The following is a 16,317-nucleotide window of genomic DNA, read 5'->3' as shown; positions in this document are numbered from 1 at the left end:
ATGCAATAGCAGAGGAGTTCATTAAAGCATATACACACAGTCTTGTTTATGGGCTCACGTAGACACACATGTGCATGAACACACCCCTACACACACACACACACACACACACACACACACACACACATACATCCTGTACAGGGTGAGAGACTCCACCTTCAAGAATGAGCTCCTAAATTATAATTCATTGATTCTGAAGCCAATCATTTGGTATTTTGACTGCTAGCTTAGGAATATTCATATTTTCAAACTGCATTTAAATTTCCCCCTGCCATTAAAATCTCTGAGCTCTATAATTAGGCTTCTTCTGATAAATACGGATGTAGTTTCTGTACGTTAGAAGTGTGGGAGCTGCTCTCAGGAAGCAGGAAGGCCTGCTTGGAGGGTTTCCCTCTGTGCTGTGGTTCGATCCTGTTCGCCCTATGGCTACTGCCCCGGCAGCCTATGGCCTCAGGAGCTGGTGGACATGAAAGCTTGACTTTCCTCCATAGTGAGGCCTGCTTCAGGCCTCTAACCATCTTTCTTTTCCCCTCAGACACTTGGTGCTTCCTATTGCCCCCCCCTTTACTTTTTATTCAAAAAAAGCTCCTTCAGCTCAGTACTAAAATGTTTACTCACTTAAACATAATTTGCATTCCAGAGCCCTAGTCCCATTTCACATGGTATTTATGAAATAAAGCCACACTGGTTTCAACAACCAAAACAGATGTGGTTTGCCATAGGAAACGTGTACATAAAAACTTCCCTGGTTTAAAAAAAAATTAAAAATCTCTTGGAATAAATATTACTTCATGAAATGAAATATAACACATAAACTGAGGTGTCTGTGTAATGATGATCCTATCCTTTCCTTATAAACAAAGCCCAAAACCCAGGAAGGACCCTTGTAAAGACGCCTCATTTCATCAGGACTAATGGTTTCTCTGGGCCTCAGACTGTTGACCAGAGCAAGGAAATGTGTTCCCAGATGCCAAGCTGGTCACCAAGACTCATGTCCAGGGTCACCTCTTGTGAGTGAGACTTCTGCTGAGAAAGAGCGAAATATTGGGTAATGAAGATAGAAAACCAATAAAGGGGGGGGGGGGAGATAAAGAATTGCTTAGAATGAATTCTGCGGTAATTACTTGCGTTTTTGCTAACTACTGTATAAACAACACTTTTAACAAGGCAAATTGGAATCTTGAAGACAAATTTGCTTGGGGATAGAGCTTCAATTTATTACGCGAGGATAACTGAAAACTTTGTTTCTGCTGCGTCGCAGTCAATTTCCACTGAGCGCACATTTTGAATGTGTGATTAATCATATGAGTGCAAGGGTTGCCAATAAGTACCAAAACCTTAAAACTATAACAACTTGCTCATTTTGTGCGGTCATTCCCAACAGCTAAACAGCCAGAAATTGTCAATGTGCACCCGGATCAATGCTCCAGGGTCTCCGCAAAAGATTGATTTCATTCTCAGAGGATTTCATCTTGCTCGTCAACAAAAACACTTCATCCTCCCTAAATAATGTAATCGAATGCCATCCTCTTGTGCGGCACCAGGAAATCTAAGTCAGCCCAGAAGGTGGACAAGTGAAGCCAAGCAAGCCCTAGTATCCTGTCACCCACCTCCCCATAGAAGCTGCCTGGAGTTGGTGTTGAATCAAAATGAATAATAGGACCACAAAAAAATGATGTCTTTGGCAAAAACAAAGAAATCTGAGGAGGGAAATCATTACTACCACCCCTGGTTTTTTAGTCTCCATCTTATCCAATTAACTACCAGCTCAGACTCTATATTCTTTCCCTCTCCTTTGCTCAGTCCTCTTTCTTTAAGCACAGTTACTCTTAAACTGCTCAAGCACACATAGGGTTGCGGATGCATGGAAGGGGATATGTCTGCTAACAAGAATATGCATGTTTATGTTCCTTGTTAGCTATTTACCCCTGAAGATAAGACTTTCTAACTGTTGCCAAACAGGGATCTGCAAACACCTTGGCATGTCTTGGGTGCCCATAAAGTAAAAGTGTATTAGAGAAAAACAGGTGTTTCTACCCAGTGTCTATATGTAACCTTCCAGAAGTCTCTGCAATATCAATGCTCTCCTTTCTAATTAGCACTCTTTGGCTAAGGGGTTTGCTCCATAATTCACTCTGCATGTTATCTTGACTTTGAAAGGCTCTGCTCTCCTGGGAAAAGGAATTCTCCCCTCTAGATGGGAACAGGCCTGACTCTACCATTCACAGTTTCTCCCTCTGATTACAGTAGCTTGAGAGAATGCTTTCGATTGCCCAAACAGCCATCCCTCTTACATAAACATTGAAGAGACACCAAGTGCCTAATACATTTCTTAGGGGAAAAAAATAATAAGGTGAGATCACTTGGTTCCTTTGGAACCTAAAAATAAATTCAAAGGGGCTTCTCCTGACTGTTCTCAAGAGTATATATGGATTTCTTGCTGACATTCGATTCCCTGAATTGAATGTCAAACTCACTGAGAACAGTTAAAAAAAAAAAAAAAGAAAGAAAATAATAACGCTGTACTCTTATCATTATTAGAAGGGCAAGAAGAATGAAATATCATGATTATCATTAGGAAATCCTGTAAAACATATTTGTACATTATCTTGGGGGCAAATACAGGTGTCATACGTTCTCACTTGTTAGGGGAGGAATACGGTAATATATTGTTCGCTCCAGGCCCCATCCAAAGAAAAGACTTGGTTGTTGAGAGGCTGTGCAGCCTCTCAATTTCAATTTCACTCTGTGGCACAGAGGAGTCCCCCCACATACACACACACACACACACACACACACACACACACACACACACAAAGAGACAAGACAAAGAAAGAACAAAAGAGCCCAGCCTAGATGAATCAAGAGAGGAGACCCTGGGCTGATTGGATCAATTTTTAAAACTGTGGCTGGGGCTCAAAATTTTCTTGTCTATCTAGAATATTTGCCAAGAAATATCATTAGCATTATTCCATTCCCCTTCTTGCATGAAAGTCATGTGTTAATGTTAAGAAGCCATGATCCTATTGAAGTTGCTGAGGATGTCTTGAAGTAAACCAGGTTTCTTTTCACCATTCAGACCTTTGTACAGGATTCTTTCCATGGATCTCACAAACTACATATTATGTCTCGGTGTATATATAAATATATATATATACACACATACACATATATATATATACACGCACATATATGTATATGTATATATATGTATGTATATGTTTGTGCATACACATACACACACTCTTTAATAATTTGATTTCCAATACTCATGACCATAGCAAACAAGAAGACCAAAGAGAGAAAGCAGAAATGAAAAGTAAGCTGCATCTGGAATTAGAGAGCTTGACTCTTTAAAAGACCTCTGTCTCTTATTATTTCTATGAACTTAGGTAAGTCACTTCATTTCTCAGGGCCTCTGCTACCTCACCTGTAAAAATGATGATTAGGTTATCTCTCAGGTCCCTTTCAGCTATAAATAAAGGTTTTTACAAAAAGGAGAAAGAGAGAGAGAGAGAGAGAGAGAGAGAGAGAGAGAGAGAGAGAGAGAGAGAAAGAGAGAGTTTCCCCCGAAACTCCTCTCCATTCCTTGTCTATCCCTCCTTTATCACAGGACCTGAATTCAAATTCTGATTCTGTAACTTACAACCTGTGTGATCTTGGACAAGTTGCCTAACCTAAATGAGCCACAGTTTCCTCATTGGTAAAATGAGGCTGTTGGATTCCATGACTTCTAAGATCCCTTCTAACTCTAAATATATGATCCTATGACTTTATTTGTTAAATAATCCATATAAGAATTATTTTCTTCTCAATAACCATTTGACATGGAAGAAACACCTGCCAGGAAATTTGTTTATCAAAATTTCTATTCTTGCTATATTCCATTCCAGAATCCTTGAAACTCTATCTATTGAATTCTTTCTAGTCAGGTCCTGACCACTCACCTGGTCTTATAAGCTTCCGACAGGCACTTGCCATGTGTACAAGGCCCAAATCAGCCTCTTCCTTCTGGTAGATGGTCCCCCTTTCTGGACCTAACAGAATCTCAGAGCTAAAAAGGAACTCTAGGGATCATAGATTTCAATCTGTACCTGAACGAGAATCTCACCTCAACACACTCATTTAAAGGCCTCCAATGATGGGATGGAGAATTTGCTGAGGCAACCCATACCCACTTTTAGTCACCTGTATATTAGGAAAATTTTGATTAAACTGAAAATAAACCTTATCTTTCTTCCATTAGATTGTAAGCTCCTCAAGAGCAGAGACTTTTGACTCTTTTTGTATCTTTGTACTTAGCAGAGTGCCTGGCATTTAGTTGGTATTTATTAAATGTTTATAGATTGATTGCTGATTGATTCAGCTGTCAGTCAATGCTACTAGTTCTATACCCTGTAGGGACAAGCAGAACAAGTTAAAATCTTCCTATATATAACTGACCTTCTAGCTCTGACATAATCTTGATCTTTTCCCATTGCTTTCCCACCTATAAGTTTACCTGATGCTTACTAGAGTCTTGGGAGGAAGGGAGGAAGGGTATTATTGGATCCATTTTGCAGATGGAAAAACTGAGACCCAGAGAAGCATAAGTCAGGAAAAAAAAGTCAGTGAATTAGACTGCAGATCACTTGGTTCCCATTCACAGTGCTTTCCCTTCTTTTCCTTCTAGTACATAGGATAATGAATAACCCATTTTGTTGAGAGTTGCTGTTGCTGTTTAGTGGTTTTTCAGTCATGTCTGACTCTTCATAAACTCTTTTGGGGTTTTCTTGGAAAAGATAATACTGGAATGGTTTGCCATTTCCTTTTCCAGCTCATTTTACGGAAGAGGAACTGAGGGAAACAGGGTTAAGTGACTTCCCCAGGGTCACACAGCTAGGAAGTATCTGAGGCCAGATTTGAACTCAAGAAGAGTCTTCCTGACTCCAGTTCTAGCATTCTAACCACTGTGCTCCCTAGCAAATACAAGTTCAAGAAGAAATTTGAAATGGAGCTAGAGCAGAAACATCTAACACCAAATAGCAGAAATACTGGGTGGTACATTCCACCATTCCAGAGCCAGCAATGAAATGGGTAGTAATATCTGCCAGAAGGTACTACTGGAAAATATTTGTCCAAGCTTGCAATGAGAGCCATGTACCAGTGTGGTAGGAATAATTGAGGCTGCTGAACAGGGTCACCAAAGCCAACCCTTTTCTGGTCCACTTTGAGCTTCTGATTTTCCCTTGGTGGGAAAGTGTCAGATGCAACTTTATGACAGTGTTCAAAATGGCTTTATGTCTACAGGTGCCCACAGGAATCAAAATGAATATTGTAAATTCCCAGTTCTCAAAGAGAACATGTCCACACTTCCATTCTTTCTTTACAAGGATAGGGAATTATGGGTGTGGAATAACTGAATTTTGCTATTGAACTTGGTTGGTTTTGATAAATGGATTTTTAAAAAATTATTCTTTTCTATGAGATGGCTCAATGTAGGGACAGGTAATATATTTGAAAGTGAAGGTGATATAAAGACAAAAAAATGTAAAGAGAATGACTCACCTGAATGACATTTTTCACAGATGACCTTGACTCTTCCTTGCAAAATTTGTTTTTAGTGGCTTCATCTTCTCTCTGTATACTCTGTCACCACAATTGCTCTCCCCATATTCCAGATCTGCAGTTGTTTTCACTGTGGTGCAGATAGACCCTTGTACCTGAAAGAAAACCCACTTCCTTTGCTGTGAAATGGATTTTGATTTCTAACCCTATCATGCAAACTCTATAGTATTATTGTTATTATTCTTGTTAATAATAATAATGTTAATAATAATAATAATAATATCTGGCACTTATAGAATACATTCTCTCATTTGTCCTTGCAGCAAGTCTATGAGGGAACCAGAGCAGGAATTATTTTCCTCATTTTTCCAGATAAAAAAAAAATTCAAGATTTATAGAGGTTAAGAAACTTCCCCAAAACTCATAATGAGTAAATGGTATGACTGGGACTTGAACCTGGGCCTTCTGACTCTTTCTAGTGTACTTTCTACCATATCATGCTGCCCTCTGCCATATTCATTTATTCATTCATTCATTAATTGATGTTTTCTCTCTAATTTAATGTATTTAAGTGCTTACTGTGTCCCCAGCCTTGTTAAAAGATTCTAGAGAAGTATTTCCTATTCTCAAGTAGTTTACAATCTTGTTGGACAAAGAAAATGAACACACATGAAATGATTACTCTTCCCTACTCATTTTCCAGCTCCTCCCCTCACTATGTTTGCAGTATGAATCCCTCTGCTTCCCACCCCCAGTCATTGAACTTACTGTCCAGACCCAAAGGATGTATAGTCCCCAGAGAGAGACAGAAATCTATTCATTCTTTGATTTATGGCCCCTCTTCATAAAGATACTACCACCACCATGCTTGCTACTTCAGTTCTTTGTGGAATGGCTGGCTTAGAGGTGAAGAACCACAGGAGGACTGGCTTTGAAGAGTTTTTTTTTAAAAAAGGACTCTCCTTGGGAAAATGACTTAACAAGCCCTTTATTATTGCTGTTGTGTGGTACTTGTTCCCTCTTGAGGGATTCAATACAGGGAATATTTTTTGTGTGCCTACTCCATACAAGAAACTCTCTTAAACATCACGGAGACAAAAGCAAAAAGGAAACACTCACTGCTCTCAAGGAGTTTACGTTCTATAGGAATCATTTGAGAGTGACCCCCAAGTTCCATGCATGTCTCCCACAATGTGTCCCCACCTCTACCCCCAATAGGGTGCCCTAAAGTTCTGCATGTACATTCCCAAATGTAAATTGCTACTACTTTGGCTTTGTTCCAGGAAAAAGTTTGCCTCTGAGGCAATGACTTCTGAGCTGTTAGGGTGTGTCAGATCTGGAAGGAACCTTTCCTCCTCCCTAGTTCTACAGAGGAGTAAACTGAACCCCATGCAGGCAAAATGACTTGCCAAAGTCTATACAGTAACTGAAAGACAGAATGAGGAGCAGTGCCCAGGTTTCCTGACTCTCCATGCAGTTTCTTTTAGCTACACACATGCTTGCATTAAGCAGTTAGTAAGGATTGTATTTCCCTATTTGATTTCATCTCTGGGCAGCCCAGTTCCAAGTTCAGCACTCATCTCCAAGCAGTCAATAAGTAAGCATTTTTTAAGCACTGAGGAGATAGGAGATCAGAAGATAAGTAGTTAAAAATATAGTCTTTGTCTTCTAGTAGCTTAATTCTGTCTGAGGAGGCAACAAGTACATTTATAATCAGATACAAAATATTTGCAAAATAAATATAAATTAATTTCGGCCATGGGGTGCTGGTTGCTGTGGCATTGCAATTGAGAGGATCAGGAAAGGCCTCTTGTAGGAGGTGAGTGTTTTTAACTTTAATTTTTTAGTAATTAGGGGCTCATATATGCTTAATGACTTCTATTCCTGCCTCTTGGGAAAATTTTAGAATAAAAATGGAACAAAAACTTATTTCCACTGCTTTTCATTTGGTGATCACTCTCAAATGTTTCTAAAAGCAGAGGAGATGAGTGGCAGATACAATACATATGTTGAAAAACCTGGAAAAGAGCTGCAGGAGGCTCAGAGAGGTTATGTGGCCTCTCTATAGTCACACAGTTAATATCAGGATCAAGATTTAAATGAAAGTCTTTCTGACTACAGACCAGTATGCTTGCTGCCAATTAAACAGGTTGTATAATTTGGATAGAGTGCTTGACTTGGAATGAGCAGAAATCACAGGAAATATTCAAAGGTGGACACACTTCTCCTTCATTGTGCCTTCCTGGTCTTCCAAGCTCCCCCCTCCTCACCTCTCCCATTGCTATATGGGTTATGCTAAGTTGTGAAAAATGTGTGGCGACACATTATCCTGAGGTCTTATTTATAAATTTGTTATAATTTATTAAATTATATGGCACTCTGTATAACATGCTTAGATAAAAAGTCAGTGTGCATGTTATACCAGTGCATGCACTATTTTAATAATTCTTTTATCTTAAAATATTGCCTCATATCAGGTTGTCACATACCAGCAGGAGAATCGGTTAAGCATTTATTGAGGAAGCATCTTTATAACATGCTCTGCAGTGAGTTATTAAAGGATTCAGAGGCATCAACTAATCATTTGATAAACATGAGTAAATTATTTATACCTGGGACCTTAATTTAAAGTGCTCCCAGAAAGTTATAGCACCTGGCTTACCCACTTAGAGCCCATCCTAAACTTCACCTACTCTACCAAGTGAAGGAAATAATTGGCAAAAATGGTGAAAGAAGTAATTATTTACCCCATCCTGCACAAAGAATGCCTCCCAGCTCATTGTCAAGGAAAAAAACAAATTAAAAAAAACTTATAAATTCTTTTTCATGGGCACCCTTATGAGGATGATGGAGAAATTCAGGTACTCCATAAAGAGTTTGAGTTATGGCATTATAAATACTGGAAAGAGCTCTGGACTAGGGGCCACAAGTCTACTACTGATTTGCTCTATGGCCTTGAGCAAGTCACTTCCCCTCTTTTTCTTTGATTCACAATTTCCCAACTATAAAATGATGCATTAAATTAGATTATTTCTGAAGTCTCTTTTAGCTCTAAGTGTATAGGGTTCTTCAAGAATCCTATAAAGATTGCTATCTCTGACCATACTTACCAGCTAGACCCCCAAAAGAGATTTTTTAAATGACCTTTTTTGGTTACCAGTTATGCAATATGTGTGTGTGTGTGTGTGAGAGAGAGAGAGAGAGAGAGAGAGAGAGAGAGAGAGAGAGAGAGAGAGAGAGAGAGCATGCTATTAGAAAGAAGTACATGGTATAAATATTTGGCATCTTACTCAAAATTTTAAAAAAGACTATGTAAGATAATCAAAATACAAAGCCAGCAAAAGGAGAAAGAAAGAAAGAAAGAAAGAAAGAAAGAAAGAAAGAAAGAAAGAAAGAAAGAAAGAAAGAAAGAAAGAAAGAAAGAAAGAAAGAAAGAAAGAAAGAAAGAAAGAAAGAAAGAAAGAAAAGAGAATTGAATTTGTAAACCTCAAAGAAAGTCTGAGCATTGCCACTGAAATAACACATCAGAGCAACATGCAATAGAAATATTCGAATGAGAAAACCAGCCTTCCCCATCGTATTTAGAACCCATTTCAAACCTCGAAAAGATAATGTCAGATAATCAAAATTCATGTGCGAAAACACAGCTACAATTCTGACTGTTGCCTGGGATTAATAGGAGCATTTAGAGAAAGGCTAAAAAAATGAAGTCATACATTATTTTTTTTTCCTGGTAGGTATAGATTTTGTTTGACCTATTGCTTTTAAAATAGAATACCTTCCAAAGCACGCTTTACATGATAAAACTCCGAGACAAAAGGGAGAAAATGCAAATCAATTCTACATTACATGTATGTTGCTGCATTTGGCAAAATCAAATGAGATCTTTTCATCTCCTTACTGTAGAACAAAAACAGAGCAATATTATGAAATCTTACAGAGCTTTTTTTCTAGGCGTCTTTTGTGTCCAGCCTTTTAAATTCAGGTTTTTCTGCCTTTTTTACTGACAAGCCCACAATTTTCAGAAAAGAAAGCTAGCATTAATTAAGACAGTGCCAGATGTAATTTTCTTGGGAAGTAAATTTCTGCACAACTAAAGGTTACAGAGACCTTTTCACTGTCAAAATTTACTACAGCCTGTGAATGTTAATGTTTCTAATGAAGACATGTTCTCTGTCCCTGAACTTAAAAGTACCCTGAGAAGAAGGCAAAGAGGAAAAAAAAAAAAAACTCTATTTGACGAATGTATCTGGAGCCTGTGCATTAATGCAGGGATCTGCCTGCCGTACATATTGTAATTATAGTGTTTGGATAGCCTTGTTTTCTAAACAAGGAATATTGCTATAAATTGGCAATTTTGCATGAGGACCAGGATTGTAGTGGGTTCCTTATGTTACAAATGAGACAGTGGGATAATAAGCATTTAACCCATTAGACTTCGGGATGCGCTGGATTTGACTCCATCGTCTAAGATTGAATACCATGGAGAGGGGAGACTAAAGGCTCTTGAATCACTTTGGATGTGCCAAACCAAGTGGAATGAGGAGGAATTTCTGTTTCTAACATTAAAACCTTTGGGCACTTTCCCTACCCCCCCCCCCCACCAAAAAAACAACAACAACAACACAAAAAAAACCACACACCATATAACGAGTTTCCTTCTGTGCTTGAAGTCAATGATTCCATTGCTTCCTGGAGAATTTTTGTGTTCTCCATCTGAGAATTCTTTCAGAGCCACCACTGTATTTATTGCCATAGGCAAATAAGCTACTAAGGAAAAGAGGGGGAAACAACTTTATTTTTCAGGACTCAGCACAGACCAGCATAGGGAGAGTCTTATTGTACTGAGTTTGAGCTGTTCTGGGACTAAAAGTGCCACAAAAAAGATATTCTGTCTGTCTCTGACTCTCTTGTCTGTCTGTCTCTCTGTCTCTCTTTCTGGGGTGGGGGTGGGGTGCGGGGAACAGTGCACACACACAAACACAATTTGATTGGACTAGGCAAATGTGCTTGCATAGCATTTGAACTTAACTAGGCAACTTACAAAGACTGTGATCAGGTTTGAATCATTTGAGTTTTGGGGTGTGTGTGTGTGTGTGTGTGTGTGTGTGTGTGTGTGTGTGTGTGTGTGTGTGTGTGTGTGTTTTAATGACTGTCACAGTCTGCAAGAAGTGTTCTCAAATTCCCATCAGTTTAACAGAGGGCAATAAAAACATTGTCATAAGTGTCCCTTTCCCAAATAAATAGCCAAGCTTAACTTTTTCCTCTTCTTTGCAGGAATGATGGACTATGGTAGCAAATATTACATACATATTCATTTGATGATTTGGTTAATTTTGCAGAACTGCCTTTTTTCTTTCTTTTTTATCCTTTGTTACAAATGATGACTTTGTGGGTGGAAGGATGAGATAAATTTGGAAAAAAAGAGCATGGAAAAACTAAAGCTATCAATATACATTTGAAAACAAGGAAGAAAAAATAAACCCAATTTAAATAGCTTTTAATTGACACCTTTTTTTTCTGAAACAGGTTTTGCTTTTTCTGGTTTCAATCTGAATTCTGAATGAGAATGGATATCAAGACCCTAGATATGGGATTGGAAATGAGCAAACAGTTCACTGAAGGGTCAGGAGCACACTGGAGGAATAATAAGATCAAGTGATGCACTTAGAAATGGAAGGACCATTCGAGGTTATCTAGTTCAATGTTCTTGTTTAATTGTTTTTCAGTTGTGTCCTATTCCTCATGATCCCCTTTGGGGTTTTCTTGGCAAAGATACTGGAGTGGTTTGCTGTTTCCTTCTCCAGCTCATTTTACAGATGAGGAAACTGAGGCAAACAGGATTAAGTGACTTGCCCAGGGTCACGCAGCTAGTAAGTGTCTGAAGCTAGATTTGATCTCAGGTGTTCCTGACTCCAAGCCAGGAGCTCTATCCACTGTACCACCTTAGCCCCATATGCTTTCGTTTTACAGATAGGAAAGCTGATCTTCAAGGAAACAAATTGTCTTTTGCAAAAATGACATTTTGATTTTCACTCCCAATTCTTGTCACCATAGAATCAGAGAAGATAAAAGTTGGAGGTATCATCATCACCATCATCCTTATATAGTATGTTAAGGTTTGTAAAGTACTTTACAAGTATTATCTTATTTTATCCTCATAATACTCCTAGGAGGTAAAAATTATTATTATCTCCATTTTGCAGATGAGGAAACTTCTGCAGGTAAAGGTTAAGTGACTTGTCCAGGGTCACACAGCTAAGTAAGTATTGGGGGCTGGATTTGAATTCAGGTTCTTCTGACTCCAGGCCCACTGTGCCACCTGGCTCCTTCTAATATATAAAAAATAGAATGCCTGTATGGGACAACATCTTAGAGTTCATCATTTTGAAATTGGGCAAACTAAATCAGGGAGAACAAGTGGCTGGCCACACAGCTAGTGAGTAACAGAGCCAAGAACCATCCTAGTTGTCTATGGCCCTCTCTCCTAAGTGGTCAGGATACCTACTTTGAATATTGTCCTCAGGTTCCTAGAACCCTAAAATCTTAGAGTTGGAAAGGATCCTAGAAGGCATCTCATCTTAGCTCCTTGGCATGATAATGACTCTGTGGACTTGTAAGTGTAACACGGTAGAGCTTTTCTTTTCTTTTCTTTTCTTTTCTTTTCTTTTTTTTTTTTTTTTGTGAGGCAATTGGGGTTAAGTGACTTGCCCAGGGTCACACAGTTAGCAAGTGTTAAGTGTCTGAGGTCGGATTTGAACTCAGGTACTCCTGACTCCAGGGCCAATGCTCTATCCACTGCGCCACCTAGCTGCCCCCAAGAGTAGAGCTTTTCAAAGGCATATTTACTTCAAAAGGTAAAATCTCAAATGTACAAATATACTCCCACCAATACATGGCAGGCAGAATGCCATTTTTGTCCTGTACCAGCTCAGTCCCCAGGAAGGGGAAGAGGATTGGGTTCATAGCTCAGCTTCCTTCCCATAGATCACAGTCCCAGTTGCAAGTCCAAAACTTTCTTGAGCCCAAATGCTAGTCACCCTGGCTTCTCAGGACTTCCATGCTGGCCTATCTGACTGCACCACCCAACCCGCAGTCCTAGCTCCAAAGTCACCATGGCTGAAACTCCAGGTCTAGTGACGATCATCAAAGGTACTGAAACTGAGGATAAACAACATGGAACAGAAACACACCCCCAGGTCCATTTCTCAGAATTAGGATAAAGGAGAAGTAAGCAGGGGGAAGGCAAGTTATCCTCTATCACCCATTCAATTCATGGCTTCTATCTCCCTTGAAAAAAGCATAGTCATTCAGTGAGTTCTTTGGGGGCAGCTAGGTGGCAGTGGATAAAGCACCAGCCCTGGATTCAGGAGAACCTGAGTTCAAATCCAGTCTCAGACACTTGACACTTACTAGCTGTGTGACTCTGGGCAACTCACTTAACCCTTATTGCCCCACAAAAAAAAAGAAAGAAGAAAAGAAAAGAAAAAAGCAGTCAAAAAGATGGCTAAAAAGAGGCCTTTGAAAAGTGAATGAAAAGAAGCCCAGAAAGGACAAATAACTCTGTCTTGCCAGTTTTAAAGATGCAGGCAACCAATCAAAGAAGGCTACCCCACCCAAAGAGGGCTCCATGCTAGGCAAACTGAGCATGCTCAAAATGCCTCTCAGAAAAGCCTAGGCCATATAAGTCAACAGATAAGAGCTAAGAAATGGAAACTGCAATTCTGATAAGTGCATTTTCTCCCTAAGAAAATAATCAAGGGAACAAAAACAAACAGAAGAGATATCTTGCAACTAGCATGAGATGAATGTTGATGTCACAGGAAAATGCTATCATTGAATTGCTGTGTTAACAGCATATTCCCTTCAAAATGCTATCAAAAATATGATTTTATTCATCCTCACCATCTACCTGCTTCATGAAAGGTAAGAGTAAGTATTCTTGTATTTATTCTTATCTTCAGAATGTAGATTATTGAGTTGAAAGAGACTTTAGAAGCTGTACAATCCAGCCCTCAAATTTTACAGAAGAGGAAACTGAGGCCCAAGATCAAGCGACACACCCACATTCGCATAGCTTGTAATCGGAACTAGAATTGTTAGTGAAGAAACTAGGGGTATAGAGATGTGATATAACTTAACCTCGGACCTGGACAAGCTATGTTTTTGAGATTGGTTATATAGTCAAAAATTCTCTCAGTTTGTCTGATCTAAATGTTTGACTTGTTTGTCTAGATGATAACACTGATTGTTTTCTCATAGAATAGACTGAATGGACCAGTAGTTTCAACCTCTTATAGATACAGGTTGAGCCAACACTGCTTCCCAAATCCCCTGACTTGGTCAGGCATGATTAGTCCCAGTTGATGCAGGACAGTGGTTTACAAGTCACTCCATGCTCCCTGCATTAGAAAGTTTCACAAGGTCACGAGCGCATCACTTTGTTATCAGCTCTGTCCCACCACTCTATGTCTGGCAAGTTGGAACTGGACAGTAGGAAAAAAAAAGCGATCCATGTGAAAATTACACCAAGTAAACCTGCCTGAAAGGAGGTGGTAAGTAAGCCCTCCCTGAAATGAGGTTACTAAGGAAACTACTCCACTCCCTTTGTCTATCCACCCTGAACACAGCTATCTGGAGTCTGTCTTTCAGAGAGTACAGGTCTCAACATAGCAGCTAAAGAAAACAAAGTGGAAAACTCATAAAAATGACAAACAGTCAACATTGCGGCCCTATGGAGCATTCCAAGAATGATTTTTAACTCTTTGGGAGGGCGTTTGGGAAAGGAGAGGGAGAATGTGAGACCCTGGTGCATGATTCATCTCTGAGGGTTAGACTAAGGTGTCCATGTTCCCTCTGTTGCTTAAAATAGACCACAAAAAGGATTATTTAACCAGTATATCTTTCCAATGCACTCTCAGTGACTATGTCATATAGCATATATCTCTCTCAGACTCTCTTTGCTGGGGCACCTTGTGATTTAAGTGCCTTGGACCCCAGGGACAGGGCTGGAGATGGACAAGAAAGCTGGCTGAAAACTTTTTATTTTGTATTTTTAATATGCATTTGAAGTGTGCACCCCAGACAACTCTGCCTCCATTATCCAGGAGACAGTTTCCATTCTCTCTGCCTGGTAAGCCCTTAAGGAGGGGACCAAGATACTTGGGTAGGAAGATCATGAACTCTACAGAGGTCAGTGTAGGGAGCCCAGGATGTAAGAAGGGAAAAGCACCCAAGATAAGGTCTTTTTCTTTCTGCACTAGTTCTTTGCTCCCTCTTCATCACTGATTCACTGAAGCCTAGCAGAAGTCTGGCATCACATGAAGAGTCCCCTAATTCATAAGTTACATTGTCTCCTGGATTATTGAACTCTATACAGTAAGGGCATAATATAACGTAATTGATTGTTGTCCTTCATTCTTGAAGAGGACCATGATATCGGGGTGATGTCATGACTTGCACTGAATTGGAATTAAGTGAGGGAGGGCTGTGAAAAGTTACCAACCTCACTGTCTCCTCCAGAGTCATCTCTATCCAGTGACAAGATGTATCAGGAGAATAGAGATGGCCCAGGATGTACATGATTGGTAATTACAAAGGTAGGCCACACCCATCCCTGATAAAACCAGTCTTACAAAGGATTCCTTCTGTAAATAGTTTTGAGCTTGGGGGGAAAAAAACAGTTAAGAGGGAAAGCAATTCATTTTGGAGCATTTTCTATCTTCCTCACAGTGATATTGAACCATAAGAATGGCTTAGAGGTGTTGGTGAGGGGTATAGATACAGCTCAAATACCAGAGGATGAGAACAGAACCGGTGAGCTATAAAATACTGGTGTTGAAGGTCAGTGGAACTGAATATTCCTGAGAGTCATTGTTGGAAAAGGGCATGTGCAGGGAAGCCAGGGAAAAGACACCAGAGAGGAACATCGATGATGCTAAAACTAATTGGTGTCCCAACCTCAAAGTTTGGAAGGCCTGGCAAAGTTTCAAAGAAATGATCTAGTCTAAGCTTCCCCTGAATTTCAAAAAGTTCACCCTTACTAAGAAACTTCTCCATTTGTTCAATGTTATGTTCATTACCTTCATCAGAGAACAGTTTCACCAATTCTTATTCAGTTTGTGGGCCACTAGGGCCTCTGAATCTGTTTCTGCAGTCTTGATACATAGCTATTATTTAACTGCAATGTTATTTTTTTAAATTAGAAGTGCATTTAAGCACTTTGGGGAATCAATTCAATTTAATAGTTATTAATTAATTAAAGCAATTAAATTAGTCAGTTAAGCTAGATCAATTAATTAATTAATTACAATTTATACATTAGTTAAACACCTACTATGTGCTAAGTGTTGGGTATACAAAAAGGGGCAAAAGACAGTCCCTGCCCTCAAGGAACTTACAATCTAATGGGAGAACCAACATGCAGACAAATATACACAAAACAAACCATATACAGAATAAATAGGAAATAATTAACAGAGATGGCACTGGAATTTAGAGGAGTTGGGGGAGGTTTCCTGTAGGGTGTGAGATTTTAGTTGGAACTTAAAGGAAGCCAGGGAGGTCAGAAGCCAGGGTGTAAAAGGGTCAGCATTCCAGGCATAGAGAGAATGCCTAGAGCTGAGAAATGGAGTGCTTTGTTCATAAAACATCCAGGAGGCTAGTATCACTGGATCAAAGAATACATGTTGAGGAGTAAGGTGTAAAAAGATTGGAAAGGTAGGAGGGGATTACATTATGAAGGGCTTTGAATGCCAAACACAGCATTTT

This window comes from Dromiciops gliroides, chromosome 2, assembly GCF_019393635.1.
Source record: "Dromiciops gliroides isolate mDroGli1 chromosome 2, mDroGli1.pri, whole genome shotgun sequence".
Taxonomy (NCBI): domain Eukaryota; kingdom Metazoa; phylum Chordata; class Mammalia; order Microbiotheria; family Microbiotheriidae; genus Dromiciops; species Dromiciops gliroides.
Note: the sequence above shows the minus strand (reverse complement) of the source record.